Here is a 17373-nt window from a genome sequence, read left to right as displayed (position 1 = left end):
ATTTTACCTATATACACACAGTCTCCTGGTCCCTCTGGGGGCCAGGCCTACCAGCTGAGCCAGGTGCTGGCAGTGCATCCTCTGCATCCTCAGCTACCCATGCAGCCGGACCTACCTTTGCCTTCTGTAGCATGGGCGAGAGTGACACTGAAAAATGCCACCATGGCTTCTTGGCTGTCTAGGTCCTTTGGGATGATGAGATAGGGCAGAGAAGCCTCCCCATTGGTTTTCACTTTGTCCACTCCATCCCTTTCCTCAGGGACAGCCAGGAGGCTCATCTAGGCCTGTAGGTAGTGGTTCTGCTGGCTGGTGACTTCCATTCATTCCTGAGTCTCCTTCAACTCCTGTTGGACCATCTCCAAGGCCATCTTGCCTTAAATCTCCTTGTGCTGCAGCTGCTCCAGGAGCTGGGTCTGTATGAGAAGCTGCAGGTGAAGTGCCTCCTTCTCAAAGGTCAGCTGTTGATAGGTGCTGCTGCAGGTGGGCCAGGCACTGGTCACACTGCTCCTGCAGAATCTGAGCCTCTTGAATCTTCAGTTCCACTGTCTCCTTCATGTCTCTCAACGTCTCTGCAGCTGGCTCACTTCTTGGCCAGTTCTTTCTTGATGTGCTGCTGTGACTGCAGGGCACCGGTGAGCTCCTCATTGTTGTTTGTCAGCTTTATGAAGTCATGGGGCAGCTTGATCAGCTGCTCCTTGAGTTCACTGTTCTATAAGAGTGCGCAGCTGATGGTGGTGCAGCCATTCTCCATAATTTCCAGGTTCTTCCGCCTGCTGTTTCCAGAACTCTGCCACCCGCTGTGGTGAGAGCAGCTGTTCCTCCTGCTTCTGGTTAAGAAGCCAAAGGTTCTTGTCCTACATCTGGGTGTCTGGCTGCTATGCCAGGTTCTCTAGCTCCTTTTGCAACTTCTGGGCCTCCTCCTGCAGCCATTCTTCTGCCTCAGATGGGCCTGCTGGGGACTGTGGTGACTGCGGCTCTACCAGCTGGCTCCCGATTTCAGCCAACTTGCTTTCCAGCTGACACCAGACACACACTGTGCTTCTTCTTGGCCCTGAAGATGTGCATTTGCTCCAATACTTCCTCCATCTTTTCCCACAGGACCCTCTCTCTTTTCAGAGTCTCCTTGTACTCGTCTCTCTCCAGCTGCAGCTGTTTCAGCAACTCTTATCAGTTTCCCCACATTTATCTCCAGCTGGGCCCACTCCTCCATGGCCTGTTATAACTACTGGTTACTATTGGGGGCCTCAGACCCGCTAGAGAACTGTAGCAGCAGGACTTCAGACATTTCTACTTTCTTCTGCAGCAACTCTATTTTGTGCTTTCTCTGCCAGTACTACTTGAAGTCTCTCCTCCAGTTTGGAGACCTGACCTCCTGCTGGGCCAGGTCCTTGTAGTGTTCCTGGTTCTTGTACAGTTCCTGCTTCAGGGCATCTTGCTGTTTGATGAGCTCCTTATTGTACCTGTCTGCCTGCTTCTTCTGTGTGGACGAGGCAGACACGGTCAGCTCCATCTCTCTCATGTGCAGTTGAACAGAATGGAGGTGGCTGGCAAGAGCCTCAGATTCTCCAGTTTTCTGTCTGGCTTCCTGCTTCATGTGGGTCAGAGCTGTGTGCAAGTCTGATTTCTCAGATACCAGGATCTCTATGATCTGGGAAGTTGCAGCTGCTTGTGTAGATCTTCCTGTTCCTTAGCCAACTTCTGCTGGTCCTCCTCTCTCTCTCTCTTTTTTTTTTTTTTTTTTTTGGTGGGACTGGGGTTTGAGCTCAGAGCCTCATGCTTGCTAGGTAGGTGCTCTATCTCTTGAGCCACTCCACCAGCCCTCCTCCTCTCTTTTCAGTTGATACAGGTTCTCCTTCAATTTCTTGATCTTGTTACTCAGTTGTTGGTTTTTTAGATAGCTGGAGTCCAGTGCTACTGTTATTTCTTGGTTCTCTGGATCCTTCTGGTTAGCGTTAGAGGTGAAGGCCTCCGTGTGGAAGTCAGGTGTACATCCACACAAGCCTGTTACCATTGAGTTGTTGGAATCATATAGCAGGCTCTTGGTGTGTGGTAAAGACTTCGTCTCACCTATAAGATTAAATCCACCATGCTTCCGAGGTGGCGCATAGTTGGTAATACTGGTCTTAGGTGAAGGGGTGCTGACAGGTAAGCCAGTGTCATCTGCAGATGGTGGTGCGGGAACAGCACGGGTCTTTGGGTGCCTCCTTGGCTGAGTAACAACCCCCAGAGGTGGTTGTCTTAGGATTACTGCCTTTTTCCTCTTTGTTTCTCCTTCGTTTCACCACAGGCTGTTCCTTTGCTGATATTCCCTCAGCTTTTTCTTGGTCGCAGCCAATTTCCACTCTTATTTCCATCTCAGGGCTGGAACCGGGAAAGTGTGGGGGTCACATAGCCACAATCCTTGCAATTACTGCAGTCGACCTCAGTTATCACCACCAATTGCTTGGACAGCAACTGGTCGCAGGGTGACCCCAAAGAGGAGTATCCAGGGCATTAGTAGGCAGCATGGAGTGTGGGTGTGGCCTAAAGTCCCCCACCCCACTGGTTGGTGAGAAAGATAAAAGAGAAGGGGGCGTGGCCACCTGCCATTTGCTAGGCAGGTGCTTTATCTCTTCAGCCACTCCACCAGCCTGATTCTTTGCATTTTTTAAATGTTCCATTTTATTAATTTCTGTCCTGGTTTTTATTATTTCTTTCTGTCTTCTAACTGAGTTTAGGTTGTTCTTATTTAAGTTGCTCAGTTTTATTAATTGGATTGTTTCCCATTTTTTAAAAACTAGATGACACCACAAAATAAAATTTCTTTCTTTTTTATTTTTTAATTTGATTTAGTATTTTATTTTTATTATCATATTATTGTTATACTGGGGATACACTGTGACATTTACAAAAGTACTTACAATATATCTTAGTTAAATTCACCCCTCCATCATTCTCCTTTATTCCTCCTATCCCTGTTCTTAGAATAGTTTGAACAGGTTTCACTTTTCCATTTTCATGTGTTAGTACATAATATTTCCAACACACTGACTCTCATATTTTCACCTTATACCCTTCCCCCTCCCACTGGTGCCAACCCCCAGACAGGACCTGTTTTACCTTACTGTCCTCCATTTTGGAAAAGAGACATTTTTGTTGGTTTAAGATGTCTATACAGAGAGTTTCATTATGACATTTCCACGAATCGATGTATTGTATCCCAAATTGGTTCATCACTTCCATTTTTATCCTTTCTACATTAGTCCTCTTCTTATGGTGATTTCAACAGTTAAAAAAATTCTATATTCATTCTTGTATAGAAAATATATTCACCTTCTTTACTTCCTTATTTTACCCTCCCCACCCCATTAGTGTCCTCCTTTCACATGGCCTGTTTTTCATTCTTGTCATTTGTTGTTTGAGTGTCTGTCTGTTCATTGTTCATTGGGACTTTTGCCTTGGTTTTATACCTGTACATGAAGGTTGACCATCTTGCACAAGGTTCAACTTCCAGAATTATGTGTGTGTTTCATAGGATTTCTCTCTACCTATCACCCTTTTCAATTTGCGGTCAATGTAACCCCCTCCACTGCACTTCCTAACCCTTTCCTCCCCATCCTGTGTTTAATGATTCTCAGCGTGTTTCCTTGTGTCTTGTTCCTACACTGATGCGAAGTACTTCATTATTATTCATTATCTTTCTTTCCTTCTTTTCCTCCTCCCTTGGTCTCCTCTACCAATCCCACTTTTGGATATATGTTTTCTGCATATTTCTATGTATATATAATATCACTTTTACTTGTATTGGGCTTATATTCCACATATGAGAGAAAACCTGTGGCTTTGGCTTTCTGAACCTGCAAATGACAAAATTTCATTTTTCTTTTTTGGCTGAATAAAATTCTATTGTATATAAATATCACATTTTCTTAATCCATTCAACAGTTGTGGGACATCTTGGCTATTTCCATAACCTGGATATTGCGAACAATGCTGCAGTAAACATGGGCTTTTAGGTGTCTTTATTGTAAACAGACTTACATTCCTTCGGGTGTATCTCTTGGAGTGAAATTGCTGGATCATACAGCAGCTCTATTTTCAGTTTTTTTGAGGAGCCTCCATACTGTTTTCTTAGTGGTTGTACCAACAGTGTATGAGGGTTCCTATTCCCCTGCATCCTTGCCAAAATTTGTTATTGTTTGTGTTCTTGATGATAGCCATTCTAACAGGAGTGAGGTGGAATCATAACATGGTTTTGATTTACATTTCTTTTATGGCCAGGGATGTTGAGCATTTCTTCATGTTTTTTTTTTTTGCCATTTGGACTTCTTCCTTTGACAAAGTTCTGTTCAGTTAGTTTGCCCATTTCTTCATTGGGTCATTGATTTTTTTGGAGTTTAGTTTTTGGAGTTACCTGTATAGTCTGGTTATTAACCCCTTGTCACATGTATAGCTGGCAAAGATTTTTCTCCTATTCTGTGAGCTGCCTCTTCATTTTAGTGACTATTGCTTTTTAGCTTCATGTAGTACCATTTGTCAATCCTTTCTCTTAGTTGTTGAGCACATTGCCTATTCCTATTTATTCCAGTGTATTCCCTGATCTTTCCTGCACTAGCTTCAAAGTTTCAGGTTTATATGAAGATCCTTAATCCACTTTGAGTTGACAGTTGTACAGGATGAGAGACATGGATCTACTTTCAGTTTTCTGCAGGCAGATAGCCAGTTTTCCTCCCAGCAACATTTACTGAAGACACTGTTGTTTTCTCCATTGTATGTTTTTACTGCCTTGGTAAAAAATCAGGTGGGTATAGCTGTGTGGATTCCTATCTGGGTTTTCTATTTTGCTACACTTCTCTTCATGTCTGATTTTGTGCCAGTACAATGCTTTTTTTTTATTGCTATGGCTCTGTAGTATAGTTTGAAGTCAGGTGTTGTGAAACCTCCAACGTTGCTCTTTTTGCTCAGTATTACATTGGTTATTCATGGTCTTTTGTGCTTCCAAATGAACTTTAGGGCTGGTTTTTCAATCTCTGTGATGAATATCTTTGGAATTTTGATGGGAATTACATTGAACAGGTAAATTGCTTTTGGTAATACTGTCATAATCTTGGTTCTGCCAATTCATGATCATGGAAGATCTTTCATCTTTTGTAGTCTTTGAATTCTTTATTTTATAGTTTATAGCTTTCATTGTAGAGGTCTTTCACTTCCTTTGTTAAGTTTTTACCTAAGTATTTTGAGGCTATTGTAAATAGAATTGTTTTCCTATATTCTTTCCCAGTCTGTTCATTGTTGGTGTATAGAGAGGCTACTGATTTTTGTCAATTTATTTTTCATACTGCTACTTTGCCAAAAGTGTTTATGATGTCTAGGAATTTTTTGGTGGAGTTTCCCAGATCTTTTAGGTATAAGATCATGTCATCTGCAAATAGGGATAGTTTGACTTCTTCACTTCCTATTTGTATTTCTTTTATTTCTTCTTCCTGTCTTATTATTCTGGCTAGGAATTCCAAGACTATGTTGAATAAGAGTGGAGAGAGTGGACACCCTTGTCTCATTCCTGACTTTAGAGGAAATGGTTTCAGTTTTTTCCAATTTAGTATTATGTTGGCTAAGACTTGTCATATATATCCTTTATAATATTGAGGTACATTCCTTCTATTCCTAGTTTCATCAGAGCTTTCTATCATGAAAAGACGTTGAATTTTGTCAAAGTTTTTCAGCATCTATTGAGATGATCATGTGGTTTTTGTCTTTGCCTCTGTTAATATGCTGTACTGCATTTAATGATTTGCATATGTTGAATCATTCCTGCATCCCTGGGGTGAAACTGACTTGATCATGGTGTATGATCTCTTTGCTATGTTGTTGCAAATTTTTATTGAGTATTTTATTGAGAATTTTTGCATTTAAGTTCATTAGAGATTGCCCTCTACTTCTCTCTCTCTCTCTCTCTCTCTATCTCTCACTCTCTCTCTCTCTCTCTTTTTTATGTGTGTATGTGTCCTTGTCTGATTTTGGGATGAATATAATTCTGTCTTCATGGAGATTTTGGCAGTGTTCCTTCCCTTTTATTTCATAGAAATGTTTGAGGAGTGTTGGTATTAATTCTTCTTTAAAGGTCTGTAGAGTTTAGTAGTGAATCTGTCAGGTCCTGGACTTTTCTATTTTGGGAGACTATTGCTGCTTCAATTTCATTGTTTGCTATAGATCTATTTAGCTAATTTATATCCTCTTAGTTCAATTTTGGTTGGTCATATGCATCTAAAAATTTATTGATTTTTTTTCTAGATTTTCCAATTTATTTGAATATAGGTTTTCAATGTAATTCTTAATGATTCCCTGTATTTTTTTGGTGTTTGCCATGATATCCCCTTTTTCATTTCTAGTTTTATTAGTTTGGGTCTTTTCTCTCTTCTTTTTAGTCAGATTTGCTAAGGGTTTATTAATCTTATCTTTTCAAAGAACCAACTTTTTGCTTTGGTGATTCTTTACATTTTTTTAATGCACCTTGTTTGTTTGGTCTTTTTAAAATTTATCATACATTATTAATATGGGGGAATTTCACTGTAATAATTACGTATGTGTGAACAGTGTACCTTGAACAAGTTCACCCCCTCCAATATATTCCCATTCCCTCTCTCCCTCTCCCTTCCTCTTTTGCAGTGTTTGGTGGGCTTCATCATGCTGTCTTCCTATGTCTAGGGGCAGAGTACTTCCATCCTCTTTACCCTCATTGTGGTTTCTTTCCTTTTTTTATTGTTGTGCTGGGTAGGGGTTTGGCTTTTATTTTTATCTCTCTTTCTGCTCATTTCAGATGAGCTTATTCTTGTTTTTCTAGGAGTCTGAGATGCAGCATTAGGTTGTTTATTTGAGATCTTTCTGTATTTTTTAATATATGCATCCATGGCTACATTCTTTCTCCTTAGCACACCTTTGCTGTGTCACATAGATTCTGGAAGGTTGTGTTTTCATTTTCATTAAGTTCTAGGAACTTTTTGATATCTTCCCTTATTTCTTCAGTGACCCACTGTTCATGGACCAATGCATTGTTCAGTTTCTAGGTGTTTGAGTACTTTCTGCTGTTTCTTTTGTTGTTGAGTTCTTTCTTTATTCCATGTGCTCAGACATTAGGCAGGGGGATTTTTCAGTTTTCTTCTACTTGTTAAGACTTGTTTTGTGACCTAAAATGTGACCTATTTTGGAGAAAGTTTCATGGATGCTGAGAAGAATGTACATTGTGCTGTTGCAGGATGGAATACTCTGTAGACCTCTGTCAGGTCCATTTGATCTATGGTGTCATTCAATTCTAAAGTTTCTTTGCTGATTTTTTGTCTGGATGACCAATCTATTGGTTATAGAGGAGTATGGAAGTCTCCCACCACCACTGTGTTGGGATCTATTTGTATTTTTAAGTCCCATAGTGTATGTTAAATAAAGTTGGGTGCGCTGACATTGGGCACATATAAGTTAATAATTGTTATGTCTTCTGGATGTATTGCTCCTTTTATTAATGTGAAGTGACCTTCTTTGTCTCTTCTGACTAATATAGATTTGAAGTCTACTTTTATCTGTTAAAAATATAACTACTCCTGCCTGGTTTTAGGGGCCATTAGCTTGGTAAATCTTTTTCTACCCTTTAACCCTAAGGCAATATTTGTTTCTGTATATAAGATGGGTTTTTTTGTAAACAACAAATCATTATGTCTTCCCTTTTAATCTAGTTTGAATATCTATGTCTTTTGATGGGGGAGTTGAGGCCATTAATATTCAATATTAACATTGTGGCAATTTCTGCCATTTAGTTGTGTAAGGGTTTTGTTGTGTAAGGGTTTGTGAATGTACAGTTAATTTTATGCTACTCTCTAATTACTTGTCTGTTATTCTGATGAGAGTTAATAATTTCTATCCTTTCAAGACTATGTTTATTTTCATATTCTGCATGTAGGATTCCTTTGAGTATATTCTGGAGTGCTGATTCAGTGGTCATGTATTGTTTTAGTTTCTATTTATCATGGAAGGCTTTTGTTTCTCCTTCAATTTTGAATAATAACTTTGCTGGGTAGAGTATCCTAGGATTGAAATTCTTTTCTCTCAGTGCTCAAAATACCTCACTCCATTTCCTTCTTATTTTTAAGTTTTTTGTTGAAAAATCTGCTGTTATTTTGATTGGTTCACTTTTATATGTTATTTAATTTTCTCTCTTACAGCCTTCAATATTCTTTCCTTGTTCTCTGTGCTAATTATTTTAACTATAATATGCTGTGGAGAGGTTCTATTTGGTCATGTCTGTTAGGTGTCCTAGAGATTTCCTATACCTGGATGGGCATCTCTTTCTCAATCATCTCTTAGTCTTATACTTTCCCAGATGGAATACACATGGTCATGTTTAGCAACCTCTAATTATTAAGGTAATGAATCTGGGAGGTTAAAAATGGTGTTTTAACAGGGAGATATCATACAGGCCTACCCCAAATACAGGGACGATAGGTGTGCCTTGGAACTTCCTTTGGCACATAACCATTTCCCCCCACCCATACAAGCAGCCTTGCAGCTTATTAACATCTTAAAGAGGAAGGCAGATGCAGATAGCACCTGTATATCTACCTGTTCTCATAAGTTAACATCAAAAATGAAGGGGCTAGCTGCTCTTGCTTTTTAGTTTTTACTTTCTTGTTTCAATGTCTGTGTCTGGCCCTTTTAATATTAATTAAAAATGATATATTTTCCTGTTCCCTCTTCTATCAATTCAGCTTCACCAATCACTCATGACTAACTGCCACCTAATATTCCCCACTCAAGGACTAGAGACCCTGAAATCTTTTTGGAAATGGAAGTCATAGTTAGTCTTTGGCTACTTCTTGCTGCTATGGGGCATAAACCTAGGTCAGGAATCTCCTTTCTTTTCTCTAGGTGGATGAAGACAGCTGGGATCCCAGGTCATGGATGGTCCAGGATCCCTTATAGAAGGAAAAGATCATAACCAGTGGTAGTTATGTTTAAGGAGGAGCAGCCATGCCCAGAATTTTGTGAAGTCATCCTTTTGAAGCAGGCTAAAATTAGGGAGTTTGACACACATAGAAAAATATTACATCTCAGATTAACCATGCTCTGGCTCAGGGACCATCCTCACCTGGCCAGGAACCACCCATGCTCCTCCCAACTCATTGATTTTTGAATGGGAATCACCTGGTTCCTCCCTTACCATCATTTAGGGTAAGTTTTAAAAGCACTTGGAGAAGAGAAATATGTTCTCTGCCTCTGGATTCCACCTGGGCCCCATCATGCTCCCTTTTGTATTTCCTTTCCCTAACTTTTACTGAACTCCATCTATACCCATGTGTCCTGCCACAGATTCTTCCATACAGGACAAAGAACTTGAAAGTCTTCTGATTACAGACTGTACAAGAGCCATTAACACTTTGAGTTGTATGATTTGTAGTTTTATATGCTCTTGCAGAAACAGATGTATTAAACCCAAGATCTGAGTCAAGACATATTAAATCAGAGATCTGAGTCAAATGTGATAGGTCTGGGTCCTAGTCAAGATGTGTTAGATTTGAGATCCAAGTCAGGGCACAAAAATGTTACTGGAAAGTTTAGCACTAGTATATGCCTCAGTTCTTATGTCTAGCAAGAGAAGAATTCAGGCAAGACATGAAAATGTCATGAAACTGATAGTAAAATGTATTGGGAAAGGAATCTAGTGTAATAGGATAAAAGTGAAGAGAACTGGGAAAATAGGGAGAAACATTTCCTGTTCCTCATGCAGGAAATGAGAGTGGAGCCTCAAAAGTGTGGTCCCCATCTTATACTTTCTGACCTGGGGGGAATAAACATGGACCAGATTATTGAAATTGTTTTAAAGATTGATAGCTTTATCATCTACCTTCAGGAGCCTCTACTTTAGTTCTGCAGGTTTCTGCTCTCAAATTCATATCACCAACCACATTGGTGAGCAATTATGTAACACAGTGAATTTGATATGGAGTGCTATGTGCCAACTCAGAATTGTTTCTCAAGGAATAAATATAAAGTCATACTAAAGAAAAAGAGATGCAGCATCCCTGGTTCTGAATTATCATTTTTTCCTTTCTCTGGTTACTGATCAGACACTGAGTCTTTCCCTTCAGCATTCAGCAAGAAGCCCCTGTGAGAAACCTGAAAGCTGCTCTTGTGAAGTCTATGACTACTATCAGACAGGTGAGAAAGAGAGGATTAAATGAACTTAATTCTTAATAAAGAAATTGCAGCGCAGCAAACATTTTAAAGTCCTATTTTCAATTTATTTTGTCACCCATCTCTTATTCCTGCCTCCATGGCCTGCAAAACTACAGCAAAATGAACTGTGACATGATCCTGCAATATTTTCCAAAGTAACAAGAGTTTTTACAAAGAAGTGCTTAAAGGTAAAGAGATACACAAATCTTCTTAGGACTATAGATGTTCAGAGCAATAAATAAAAGAGTAAGAAATCAGATACTTTTAGTAGAAATAGCAGATGAGAGAGACCCTGGTGAGGGTACGTTCTGACTAGTAGAGAGGAACGTACTAAGTACTTTGGGTTGGGAGAGAAAAAGAAGAAATATCATGAAGGAAAAAGAGAAAATATGGAAAGAGAAATGAAAGGATGCAAACCTACCATGATGTCTCCTAGAACTTTGCTCAAGCACTGTGGTATGAGCCGCTTCCATGCCCCGTCCCCCACAGGCTTGAGCAGCCTCAGAATTTTGTACAAAGAGTCAAAGGTTGAGCTGCCCTTCCCTCACCAAGCAGGGCAGGAGATTTTGCTCCATTTGTTAGGTGGACAGCTTTGTCCAGGAGGGGTGCAATTGATGTCTACAAGCTGCACTGGACTGTGGTGGTTTCCTCCAGGGCAGAAGGTGAGGCAAGCTCACCTGAATGGTTGTAGTTTCTCTTGATGGTGTGGGGGTGGGAGGAGATCTGCAGCCTGGGTTGCAAGTGGCTGTCAGAGGTTCTGTGCCCATGATTCTTGATGGGTTCTTGACAAACCAGGGCTTTCAGAACTCATTCCACAGTTCTCTGTGTTGATTTTTTGCTCTTTGGAGAAAGAGGGAGGAAAAAAACTGACCACTGATCTGGTATGGCAACTGGCAGACACAGCACCTAGGCTTCTGGGGCTGTTTTGTGCTTTGAAAGGCTAATTTAAGGTTAGTCATTGTACATTTGGTCTATGTGTTGGTGACATCTCACTTGGTGGAGTAGCCAGGTTCCCCATTCCTTGCTACCACTTCTTTCAGCCTGTAAGAGCTCAAAATTCTGGGGTCTCTTAGCTATTTGCCATCTTGGTCCCTCCCCTGTTTTTCCTTTACATCTTCCCCCTTTTCTCTCATTTCACTATACTAACTCTTTCCATAAGTATTTTCCATTTTTCTCCAATAATTCCATCATAAGCAGACATCAATATCAGAAATATGTATTCTCACATAGAATGAAAATCTGTCAGTGTCTGCAGTAGGCTATTCTATTCACCCAAGGCTGACACTTTAAAAATGAAGAAAGCATTTACTGAATATTTAAAGTGCTTTATTATCCTGTATGATTGATAATGAAAATGTGGAAGATATTTTTAGTTATTGTGGAGTTATTTACTTATTTTTTTGGTGGACTGGGGTTTGAATTGGTTTGTTGTTTTTTTAAAAAAATGTTTACTTGCACATATCAATTGTAGAAAATAATGGGTCATGTTGGAACATTTTCACATATGTACACAATATATTTTGATCACATTCACTCCTTCATACACTCTAATTCCCCCTGTATACAACTCCTCATCCTTCCTCTTCCCTCTTAGGAATGTGGTTGTTCTAGATTCCACATATGGGAGAAAGCATGTGATATTTATCTTTCTGATTCTGGCTTGTTTTGTTCAACACATGATGTCCAATTCCATTTTCCTGCAAACAATATGGTTTTGTTCTTGTGTATGATTAATATTCTACTGTTTGTGTGTGCATGTAACCATATTTTCTTTGCTTTGCTTTTTTGGAGGCACTGGGGTTTGAACTCAGGGCCTCATGCTTGCTAGTCAGATGCTCTATCACTTGAGCCACTCTGTCAACCTGCAACCATATTTTCTTTATACATTTATCCATTGATAAGCATCTAGGGTGATTCAATTACTTGGCTGTTGTGAACAGTGCTGCAATAAACATGAGCGTGTAGTTTTCTCTTATGCACACTGTCTTCAATTCCTTTGGAGGAGTATAGTTCATGGATTATTGGTAGTTCTGCTCTTAATTTTTGAGGAACCTCCACACTGATTTCCATAGGACTGTAATTGCTAATTTATATCCCTACCAACACTCTCTAAGGTTTCTCATTCCCACATTCATGTCATTATTTGTTGTTTGTTTTCTCATTGATTGCCATTCTGAATGGGGTGAGATGAAATGCCAGTGTAGTTTTAATTTGCATTTCCCTGGTGGCTGAAGATATTGAACATTTTTAATATAATTTTGGTCCTTTCTTCTTTTCCACTTGAGAACTGCCTATTTCATTCATTTTTCCATTTATTGATTGGAGTATTTTTTCCTTTTGGTAATTAAATTTGAGTTCTTTTTATATTCTGGATATTAATCCCTTGTTGGACAAATAGCTGGGAAAGATTTTCTCCTTTCCTGAAGTCTGTCTCTTCACATTGGTAACTGTTTCCTTTGCTGTGTAGAAGCTTTTTAATTTTATGCAATACAATTTGTCAATTTTTTTGTGGTAGTACTGGGGATTGAATTTATGCTTGCTAGGCAGATGCTCTACCATTTGAGCTGTGCTCCCAGCCCTCCTTTCTTTAGATATTTTTATAATATGATTTTTCATTTTTTGCCTGGGCTGGCCTTGGACTGCGATCCTCCTACATAGCAGGGGTTATAGATATGAACCACTATTCCTAGTTTGTTGTTCAAGATGGAGTCTCACTAACTTTTTGCACTAGTCACACCATGAGCCTCCCAATCCTCACCAGCAAGATAGCTGGGGATCCAATTTGTCAATTGTTGCTATTATTTTCTGTGCTAATAGAGTTCTGCTCAGAAAATCATTGCCTATGTCTATATCTTGCAGTGTTTTCCCATAGTAGTTTCAAAGTTCAGGTCTACATTAAGGTCTTTGATCCATTTTGAATTGACTTTTCACAGTTTAAGAACTAGGGATCAAGTTTCAGTTTTCTACATTTGCATATCCCATTTCCTCAACTCCATTTCATAAAGAGGCTGTCTTTTCTCCAGTGCGTGTTTTTGGCACCTTTATTGAGAATCAGATGGTTATGACTGTAATATAATTTGAAATCCGGTGTTGTGATGACTCCAGCATTGCTCCTTTTGCTCAGGATTGATTTGACTGTTCAAGGTTTTTCATGCTACCATATGACTTTTAGGATTGGTTTCTCTATTTTTGTGAAGAATGTCATTGGAATTCTGATGAAGTTTATAATGAATCTATAGATCAGTTTCTATGATATGACCATTTTCATGATTTTAATTCTGGTGATCTATGAGTATGGGAAGTCTTTCTCTTTTCTAGTGTCTTTTTCAATTTCTTCCTTCAGTATTTAATTTTCATTGTAGAAGTCTTTCTCCTCCTTGTTTAATTTTACTCCTCAGTATTTTTTTCTTTTTGAGGTTGGTGTGATTAGATTTGTTTTCCTGATTTCTCTCTCAGCACTTTTGTTATTGATGTATAAAAAGTTGCTGAGTTTTGTTGTGTTGATTGTGTGTACAGCTACTTGACTGAATTAATTATATCTAAGACTTATTTGGTGGAGTCTTAGGGTCTTCTAAATATAAGATAATTTTATCTGCAAATAGTGATAATTTGACTTCTTCCTTTCCTGTCTGTATCTTCTTTCTTTCTTTTTCCATCTTATTGCTGTGGCTGAGATTTCTAACTACATTGAGTAAGAGTGGAGAGAGTGGACACCCTTTTATTTCTCCTGATTATAGAGGAAATGATTTCAGTTTTTTCCTTTTAGTAAAATGTTGACTATAAGTTTGTCATTTAATTGCCTTTATTATCTTGAGATACAATCCTTCTATACCTATTTTCTTTGGTACTTTTATATTGAGGTAATACTGAATTCTGTCAAAGACTTTTTCTGTATCTATTGACATGATTATGTGATTTTTCAGCCTTTATTCTATTTATGTGGTGTATTATGTTCAATGATTTGCATATGTTGTACCATCCTTGCATCCCTGGAATAAATCCAACTCATTCATGGAGCATGATTTTTTTAGTATGTTGTTGAATTTAGTTTACAAGTATTTTGTTGAGGATATTTGCATTTATGTTCATCAAGGATAATGATGTATAGTTTTCTTTTGTGGTTATGTCCTTATCTGGTTTTGGTATCAGGGTAATACTGTGCTTGGAGAATAAGTTTGGAAGTATTCTTCTAGCTGTATTTAATGGAATAGTTTGAGAAGCATTGATGTTAGTTCTCCTAAAATATCTGATAAAATTCAGTAATGAATCTATCCAGTCCCAGGCTTTCTTAGGAGACTTTTAAATTACTGCATCAATCTTATTAGATGCTGTTGATCTACTTAGGTTTTTTTTTTTCTCCCCAAAATATCCTCTTCATTCAATTTTGGTAGGTTGTGTGTGTGCTGAAATTTATACATTTTGTATTTTCCAATTTTGGGGCAGAAGATTTTAAAGTATTCACTAGTGATCCTCTGGATCTCAATGCTCTCTTTTGTAATATCCCTTTTTACATCTCTAATCCTCTTTATTAATTTGGGTCTTCTCCCTCTTTATTTTGGCTAGTATGGCTAAAGGTCTGTCAATGTTGCTAATCTTTTTGAAGAACTGACTTGTTTCATTGATCCTTTGTATTGTTATTTTAGACTATTTCATCAATTTCAGCTCTGATCTTTATTAGGTCCTTCTTCTGTTGGCTTGCCCTTCTTTTTATAAGACTTTGGTTATTTGGTTGAGATCTCTCTGATTTTTCTTTTCTTTTTTTCTGCACTGGGGTTTGAACTCAGGGCCTACACTTTGAGCCATTCCACCAGCTCTTTTTTCTGATGAGTTTTTTGGAGATAGGGTCTCACCATCTATTTGCCTTGTGCTGGCTTCAAACTGTAATCCTCCTGATCTCTGCCTCCTGAGTAGCTAAGATTACAGGCATGAGCCATCAGCCCCCAGCTTCTCTGATTTTTCAGTGTAGGTGTCCGTCACTATAAATTTCCTCCTTAGAGCAGTCTTTGCTATATCCCACAGATTCTGATATGTTATGTTTCTGTTTTCATTTAATTCTAATTTTCGAATGTCACCCCAATTTCTTTAATGAGCCACTAATCTTTATAAGTGTATTGTCAATTATAATAAAATAAAAATTATAAGAATCAGAATATATATTATGTATAATTAATAATCTGTTATATAATAGATATGTATATACATACAAAAACCAACTAACCAATCAGCTAATACAGAAAAACAAAAAACAACCACCAATAACAATAAATAGAACAAAGGTGATAATTTAAAAAAAGAAAGAAATTAAGAGGAAAAGAAAGAAGGAGAAAATATTGTTTCCACTGGAGTTGTTGTGCAGGCAAGAATGGATATTCACTCCTTCTGCCAGCCTGCACTTCTTTCTGTGACTTCTTGGCTATGTACTCCTTGGAGAGAGAGCAATGACTGGAGGGTATTCATCTCTTTCTTTTAGTATTCTGCTTACCAGTCATTCAATGGGAGTGGGTTGAGATTGGAGTATGTTGGAATGGTTTTGTTTCCCTGCTCACTAGTAGAAGGTAGCACAGAATAAATTTTCCTCTGTTGGAGCTCACCCTGGACTGATGAACTTTTTGTACCTCCAGGGCCCAGTTTGCACTCATTTCTGTGTGCTTGTGGATCTCAGGTGTTCCCTGAAACCCACACAAAGGGCAGGGCTACAAACTGTAATGGGTAGAGGGAAGTTGCTTGTCTATGACTATGGTTTTCTGAGGTCTAGTCTCTGCACACAGTCCTGCATGCCTGCTCAGCCTCCCAAATCTCTTTAGCTGGCCACCTGAGCTGTCAGTTTTAGAGGGAAAGGGAGCTCTATTTCATTCTGTGTGTCTCACCTGAATCCTACTGCATGTATTTTTTCAATGAGCTTGCTTCAATGGCATTCTGCAGGGCCACAATGGGCCAGAATGTGACACTGCCCAGGACAGCATGACAATACTTGCTATGAGTTCCAAGGGAAAGGAGAATGTAGGGACTCTTTCCCAAAACAGAAAGCTTTGGTGTGACCTTCTCAAGATGGCTCCTATTATAGCACTAGGCTTTTAGTTAAGGAACACAGAACACTTCCCAGGCACCAACATACTCTGCAGCACTCAGTCAGCCAAGTTCAGACTGACTTTATGTTCTGCATTTATTTCTGTGCCACTTTTCCCCATTTCACCTCTCCTTAGTTCCCTTTCTGTTACTCCTCCCTTCTGCCACACCACCAGGCTTCAGGGGATAGGCTCAGCCCTAGTGTGTACGTTCTCACCCTTTGTTCAAACATCCAGGTTCTCTGGGTATCTCCAAATCTCTGTCCAGTATTAAATTTCAGCGTGTACTCAACATGCACCTCACTGAGAAGCTGTTTACTGGCTGCTTTAACTCTGAGTCACTGAGAAGCTGAAAAATGCTTCTTACTTCTAGTCTACTATCTTGGCTCCTCCATGTTATATGATTTTTGATAAAAATTTTTTTCAAAGGTATTTTGGCTTCTTTTATAGATGCTTCCAGAGGGAAAGGATTATATTCTTGAGAATATAATCCAGTATATTTGCTGAGAATATAGTGCACATATTCCTTGTCTTCTCAATATGTTTTCCTTTAACAAATCACCTGTTAACAATTTTGTTTGCTCCTTTTTGAAAATTTAGAATCAGTAACTATTCTGGTGGATGGGGTGTTACAGATGTCCCTTGGTTCTTCAGGTGTAATATTTAAGATCAGGACACTGCCCCAGGTACGGCAAAAGAGCTGCAAAGAGTAGGAAGATAGCAAAGAATGATTTACTAGTAAAGTGAAAGTGCGCCTTGAGGTATGAGTTGGGCAGTTTGGATAAGAACTGACTTTCCAAAAGTTGTTGAGGCTTGGGGTTTTATTGTCCAATAGAATGGAGTTATTAGGTGACATGAAGTTGAGGCTCTTCCTTTGTAGTCTCCCCCAAATTGTTTGGTGATTGTGTAATGGCTACCCAGGTGTGCAGTCATATGCCTAATATTTATTGTCCAAATTTCTTACTTGAGTGCATGGGGGGCTTCCCTCTGATTTCTAATTTGGGTGCTGTCCTTCCTGAATGGGGCTTACTTTGGGTCTCTGCTCCTTTTTAGGGTTGATACACTGAGCTTTGTGGCAATCTATGGTGTTTCTCTCTACTGGACAGGT

This window comes from Castor canadensis, chromosome 6 (genome assembly GCF_047511655.1).
Source record: "Castor canadensis chromosome 6, mCasCan1.hap1v2, whole genome shotgun sequence".
Classification (NCBI taxonomy): Eukaryota; Metazoa; Chordata; class Mammalia; order Rodentia; family Castoridae; genus Castor; species Castor canadensis.
The sequence above is the reverse complement of the archived record's forward strand: the minus strand, read 5'-3'. Positions refer to the sequence as shown.